Source organism: Arachis ipaensis, chromosome B6, assembly GCF_059453495.1.
Source record: "Arachis ipaensis isolate K30076 ecotype BB chromosome B6, ASM5945349v1, whole genome shotgun sequence".
Lineage (NCBI taxonomy): Eukaryota > Viridiplantae > Streptophyta > Magnoliopsida > Fabales > Fabaceae > Arachis > Arachis ipaensis.
Window position 1 is genome coordinate 109,665,546 of NC_142441.1, and position 7,607 is coordinate 109,673,152.

Here is a 7,607-nt window from a genome sequence, read left to right on the forward strand (position 1 = left end):
CTCCCTTCTCTCTTCCTCTTTTTCTCTCTCTTTTTTCCCTTTTTTTCTCTTTCTCTCTCTTATTTCTCTCTCTTTCCCTTCCCTTCTTTCTCTCTCCTCTTCTCTCTCTTTCTTCTCTCTCCTCTCTCTCTTTCTCCTCTTTCTTCCCTTCCCTTCTCTCATTCTCTCTCAACCTTCTCTCACTCTATATTCTTCTTCTCTATCTCTCTCCCTCTTTTCTCTAAAATAAGAGAGAGAATGAGGAAGAGAGAAAAGAGAAAAAAGAGTGAAGAAGGAGAGATGGAAAAAAGAGAGAGAGAGGAGGATGAGGAGAGAGAGAAAGAGAGAGAAGTGAGGGGGAGAAAGAGCGCAAGAAAGAGAGAGGAAGAGAGAGAGGGAGAGAAAGTGAGAGAGACAGAAAGAGGGAGAGAGGGAGAGAGAGAGAGGGGAGGGAAAGAGGGAAGGAAAGAGAGGGAAAGAGAGATAGAGAAAAGAGGGATAGGGGAGAGAGTGAGAGAAAGGGATGGAGGGAAAAAAGGGAGAGAGAAAAAAATGGGTTGGGGAGAAAGAGGGACAGGGAAGAGAGAGAGAGGAGGGAAAGAGAGAGGAAGATAAGAAGAGAGAGTGGGAGAGAGAGAAAAGGAAAAGGGGGAGAGAGAAAAGAAGACAAAGAGAGGGGAAGGGGAGAAAGATGGGGAGAGAGAGAGAGAGAAGAGGAAGAGTGAGATGGGAAAGAGAGAGAGAAAGGGAGAGAAGGAGTGAGAGAGAGAGAGAAAGGAGGGAGAGAAGAGGAGAAAGAGGGGAAGAGGGGAAGAAAATAGAAAAAATGAGAGAAGGGAGAGAGAGAAAGAGAGAGAGAGAGAGAAAGAGAGAAGGGAGAGAGAGGGTAAGAAAGAGAATGTAAAATCTAATTTTATATATGTTAAGAGTGAGAGAGAGAGAGGGAGAGAAAGAGAGAGGAGGGAGAGAGGAAAGGAGAAGAGGAAGAGAGAGAGAGAGAGAGGAAGAGGGATAGGGGAGAGAGAGAATGAGAGAAAGCGATAGAGAGGGAGAAAAGAGAGAGAGAGAGAGAGAGAAAAGAAAAAGAGAGAGAGGAGGGAGAGAGAGAAAGGAGGGGAAGAGAGGGAGAGAAGAACAGAGAGAGGGGGGAAGGAGAGAGAGAGAGAGAGAGGAGGGAGAGAGAGGGAGAGAAGGAGAGAGAGTGGGATAGAGAGAAATGATGGGGAGAGAGGGAGAGAAGAAGGGAGAGAGAGGGAGAAAGGAAGGAGAGAGAGAGAGGGAGAGAAGGGAGAGAGAGAGAGAAAGAAAGAGAGAGAGATGGGGGAAGAGAGGGAGAGGGGGAGAAAGAGAGAGAGAGGGGGGAGAGAGGGAGAGAAGGAGAGAGAGAGATGGGGAGAGAGAAAATATAAAAACTAATTTTATATATGTTAAAAGTTAAAAGTAGTTTTAGCCTATAAACTAGTTTAAACTGGTTTTTTCTATTAAAACTGGTTTTATTTTTATGAACTGGTTTAAACTGGTGCACTGTATTGTAAACTGGTTTAAAATCAGTTTCTTATTTCACAAAGTAGTTTGGTTCAGTTTCTAAACCATTTAAAATGGTTTAGTGCAGTTTCAGTTCAGTTTATGAAAAAACTGAACCATGAATACCCCTAGTAGTAAGGGTGGTGGTTCATCTCGCTTGCTCCAAGTTAATGTTTAAGATTTGGTAACAATGAAGATTGATAATATGAATTGAGATTGAATGAATATATGTTTGAGATACCTGGGCAGAAGCAAAGGTTGTGGTTCATCCCACTTGCTCCGGGCCAATGCTTGAGATACCTGGGTAGTAGTAAGGGTTGTGGTTCATCCCACTTGCTCCAGGTTAGAGACTGTGACGCCTGGGTAGTAGCGGCAGTAGTGGTGATTCCACTCGCTCCAGGTTGAGCATTTAAACACCCGCCTAGGTAGTAGCCGCAGTAGTGGTTATTCCAATGGCTCTGGGTTGAGCGGGCAGTAGCAAGGGGGTTGTAGCTCAAACCTACTTGCTCCGCGATGGGTGTTTTTGTCCATGGTTAGCTACCAAGACGTGTCGGGTTGGCTATATAACCGACAGATGATATCATCAGCCATAGGGCATGCATACATCATTTGCATGTGTTTGAATTGTTTAGGTTTGCCTATTTGTTTTGGATTGCTATATCATATATGCTATGTTATCTGATTATGTTCTACTTGTTCTACTTGTACTTTAATTGTGTATTACTTGTCTGTATTGCTTGTGTTTGTACAACTGAGAGGTCCCTCATGCTGGTGTCGGTGGACACTAAGGGATGTTCTTGATGAGATGAGTTGATGATGTAATTGAATAATGATGATGATTATTGAATGAGATAATTTGAGTTCCCTGGGTAGACGCAGTGAAGTGATTTCACTTACTCCATGTAGAGAATGAGATAATTTGAGCTCCCTGGGTAAACGCAGTTAAGTGATTTCACTTGCTCCAGGTGAGGATATGAGGTAAAGATATAGAATTGCTGAAACAGAATGACTGAGGATGGTTTCACTTATAATTCTGATTGTGAATTGTCGGAGAGTTAAAAAGTTGGGGCATGAGGAATATGAATCAGATTTAGCATTCCCTTATGACAGTTGCCTATTTATGGATTAGCGAGAACATAGGATGAATATTTGGTGAAAGAAAGTTTAGGATGCTTAGTGAGTTTTTATTACAATGCATTGTATTTATTTGGCACTTTTACCGTACTGGGAACCCATGGGTCAGGGGGTTCTCATTCCGTATATATCTCTTATTTTTCAGATATAGGTTCAGGTGCTCAGAAGTGAGCTGTGGTTCATCTGAGAGATGGCGAAGATCTTTATATTCTCTACCTTATATTTTGCTTAGAATCTCTCCACTTTTATTTTGAAAAGCTTGTATTATGTATTGAACACTTTTGAACTTGCCTATAGAGGCTTTTATGTTTCTTTTGGGAGAGATTAGGAGTTTCTGTTGTCAACTACTTTCATACTGTACCCTAGCCGGCCTAAACTTCGCGGGTCGCGACTAGTGGCTATTTACTTATGTTATATATATCTATATGTTGTCCATCTCTTAATCTCCTTTATGTCTTTATCCTTATATCACTTTTCGACTTCACACTTTATCTCTTAGTTATCGTTATGTGAGTGATACGACTTCGCGATTTTATTTTTACTCTTTTCAGGCTTCTCGATTAATATTCCTTCAATTATACTTATATTTATGTATTAAAAATCCACCTTGAGGGTCGTACCACCTTATTATCATTGACTTATAACTCGAGCATAAGGATTTGTATATTAAGGTGTTACAATTGGAATGATTCAAATTATTGGACAAAAATACTCCAATTTATTTACTTGAAAATTCTTTATTGAGTCTTCTCTTATCTTCTCTGTGTTTTTCTTTATTCAATATAAACTAATAAATTCTTTTCTCTTTCTTGGATATAAAGTAATATTACAGTCATTTTTTTAATATTATACTTCATTTGATTTATATTAATTCTTGGTCTGATTGATTTAATACTTTTGAATGTATAGAACAGAATAGTGACTTAGTAGTCACATAAGTGGATGCATGCAGTATATATACACGATGAGCGAAAACTAATTCTCACGGATGCCGGCTATATATACATAAGTGGATGCATGCAGTATATATAACACCCTAGATTTTAGCACCTCATGATCGTACTAAAAGTTTAGGCGTTACTTACCTCTAACCCCTTTTTATTTTATACTATCTTTATTTAATATCGAGCCTTCGCGAATACGAATCGAAATTTTAATCAAGAAAATGAAAGGTCTTTACTTTAAAACTCTTAATCACAAAAATATATATACTCACATAGCAATATATACATAGACTTATTCCAAGATTCTCAAATACAAATCCTACCCCTCTAAAAATCAAAGACAATAATTGGCGAGGGAAAAGTCTAAGGCTAAACCAACTACAAAAAATACGGATACATATTTACATATAGCTCCGATGTTCACCACTTAATTACTGGTACATGCGTATGCAATCCTCTACACTTTTCGTACAGCAGCAGTACTAGCAAGTGCACTGGGTCGTCCAAGTAATACCTGAGCGAGTCAGGGTCGATCCCACGAGGATTGTGGTTTGGAGCAAACTTATGTTTTGTCTTATAGGTCTTAGTCAGGCGGAATTAGAAGGTTATTGGATGTGATTATGTTTAGAATTTTGTATAAGTACTTGTTATTCTAATTGGAAAGAAATAATAGGAATAGAGTTGAGAGTTGGAGTTGCTTTGCCTTTCTAAATTAACTCTGGTACTACTGCTCTCCTTGCTTGTGAGTGATTTCTTCAATGGCAAGCTGTATGTGATTGGCATTGGTTTGAACAGCTGTCAATACTCCTCCGGATCTGAACCCCAGGTTTAATGTGGATCCATCTCTACTTGAGGGTGAAGCGCGTACAGTCCATTCTCCTTTATGATCCTATTCAAAACGCCACAGACAAGGTCGGATCTTCCGGACCAGAGAATGCTATATTTGGGTTCTAACCTCTACTACAGAGACCCTAATCTCCCAGGAAATCGGCTGAACTAATATCTCGAGAAGCCCCCAATGAAGTCGCGGATTAGCCGTCTGAGAAATGTATATTCAAGCTGTTGTTCATCACTGTCTGGTGAAAGACGCATTCTGAATCCAAGTAGACGTGGGTGTTTGTCAGGCACGTTCATCTTAATGTAATGAACAGAGCTAATTGGTTAGATCATCTTATTCACCACGATGAAGTATGAATACACATCTTAGAATTAATCATGCACAGATAAAAGAGAAACAGTAGTACTTTTATTAATTTATGGGACTCGGCAGGGCTCCTCCCCTCAACCTAGGAGGTTTAAAAACTCATACTGAAAATAAATTTCAAAAAAAAAATACTAGGTGTAAAAGTTCTTTAAATACTAGGTTAATGACTAAGGATTACACAGAAAGTGTAAAACAGTCTATTTAGTGCTAAAATCTACTTCTGGGACCCACTTGGTGAGTGTTTGGGCTGAGTTTTGATGAGATCCATGTGCTATGAGGCTTCTTGGGCATGGAACGTCAGCTAGGGGGTCCTCTCTGGGCTTTTGGACGCTGGGCTTTGCTCTTTGGGCGCTGGATGCCTGGAAAGGGGTAGGAAGCTGGTGTTGGACGCCAGTTTTGGGCCTTCTAATCCGAAGAAAAGTATGAACTATTATATATTGTTGGAAAGCTCTGGAAGTTAACTTTCCATAGCTGTTGAGAGCGCTCCATATGGACTTCTGTAGCTACAGAAAAGCTCTTTCGAATGTAGGCAGGTCAGATCTGGACAGCATCTGCAGTGCTTTCTCTGTCTCTAAATCAGACTTCTGCTCCAGCTCCTCAATTTCAGCCAGAAAATACCTAAAATTGTACAAAAACACAAAAACTCATAGTAGAATCTAAAAATGTGAATTTAACACTAAAACCTATAAAAACTTAATAAAAAGTAAATAAAAGCTACTAAAAACTATATGAAAATGATGTCAAAAAGCGTATAAAATATCCGCTCATCAATTACACATACCTCCGTATCACTAAATAATCAATTATTCTTACCTCCAAATCACCTCATAGGTATACTTTCAGTCTTAGCATCAAAACCTTTAATTTCCAAATACCCAAACTTTAACTTTTATTCAAGATAAAAGTCACTTTCTTAATAAACCGTCAATTCCTAACTTAAAACAAAATCTTTTCTTAATAGATTGAATCTTAAAATATTATACTTTTCTTAATAAATCAAAATCAATTAATACGATTCTTAAATCAAATTTTCTTTAAAATAATGCTTTAAACAAGCCTCAGAGTTTTATAAAAATATCTACAGCACTTCCTCTAAAATCCGAGTTTTGCCGTCCTTCAAGGGTCCCTACTAAACCATCTTCAATTCTCAAAAATCCTTCTTAATAATTCAAACAAATCAAATTCAATATTATAAATCCATTTTCAATTCTCAAAGATAACTTCCAAATACAAAAACCCTTTTGATCGACCGAATTTACTCCCCATATAAAATAATGAATTCGTTCTTTTGGCAAGCTGATGAGCGGATAATTTATACCCTTTTTGGCATTGTTTTTACTTAGTTTTTAGTATGTTTTAGTTACTTTTTATTATATTTTTATTAGTTTTTATGCAAAAATCATATTTCTGGACTTTACTATGAGTTTGTGTGTTTTTCTGTGATTTCAGTTATTTTCTAGCTAAAATTGAGGGACCTGAGCAAAAATCTGATTCAGAGGCTGAAAAAGGACTGCAGATGCTGTTGGATTCTGACCCTCCTACACTCGAAGTGGATTTTCTAGAGCTACAAAAGCCCAATCGGCACACTCTCAAATGCGTTGGAAAGTAGAAATCCTAGGCTTTTCAGCAATTTATAATAGTCTATACTTTGCTCGAGATTTGATGGCCCAAATTGGTGTTCAAAGCTAGCCTAGAACTTTCTGGCGTAAAACGCCCAAACTGGCACCAGAATTGGAGTTAAATGTCCAAACTGGCACCCAAGCTGGCGTTTAACTCCAAGAACAGCCTATGCATGAAAAAGCTTCATTGCTCAGCCCAAGCACTTAGTTACTCATTTTCTGTAAAACCTAAGTTACTAGTTTAGTATAAAAACTACTTTTAGAGATTTATTTTAAGAGTTTGATGCGATCATAGACCATTGTTCACGTTTGGAGGCTGGCCTCACGGCCATGCCTAGACCTTTTTCACTTATGTATTTTCAACAGTGGAGTTTTTATACTCCATAGATTAAGGTGTGGAGCTCTGTTGTTCTTCATGAATTAATGCAAGTACTATTGTTTTCTATTTAATTCATGCCTACTTCTTCTCCAAGATATACTTTCGTACTAAATTTAGTTAAGTCAAAATGAAGGGGTGACCCGTGACAATCACCCAATCTTTGTTACTTGCTTAGCCAAGATCTGCGTGCCTGACAACCATAAAGCGGTCTACATGATGTTCAACATAGTCATTGGACGATAGCCGGAGTATATTCTCTTGGATATCTAATACACGGACCGAGTCTGTGAGATTAGTTTCTTCGTGGTATAGGCTAGAACTATTGGCAGCATTCCTGGGATCCAGAAAGTCTAAACCTTGTCTGTGGTATTCCGAGTAGGATCCAGGAAGGGATGACTGTGACGAGCTTCAAACCTGCGAATGTTGGGCATAATGATAGTGTACAAAAGGATCAATGGATTCTATTTCGATGCTAGCAGGAACCGACAGATGATTAGCCATGCGGTAGCTGTGCCTGGTATTTTTCATCCGAGACGAGAAATTCGACAGTTGATTAGCTGTGCAGAAACCGTAGAGGACTATTTTCAATTAGAGGATCTTACAGCTTGCCATGGAAGGGAGCACGCATAGTTGGAAGAAGGCAATAGGAAAGCAGAGGTTTAGAAGCAACAAAGCATCTTCAGACGCTTATCTGAAATTCCCACTAATGAATTACATAAGTAACTTTATTTTATTTTATGTTTTATTTATCTTTTAATTATCAAAATCTCATAACCATTTGAATCCACCTGACTGAGATTTACAAGATGACCATAGCTTGCTTC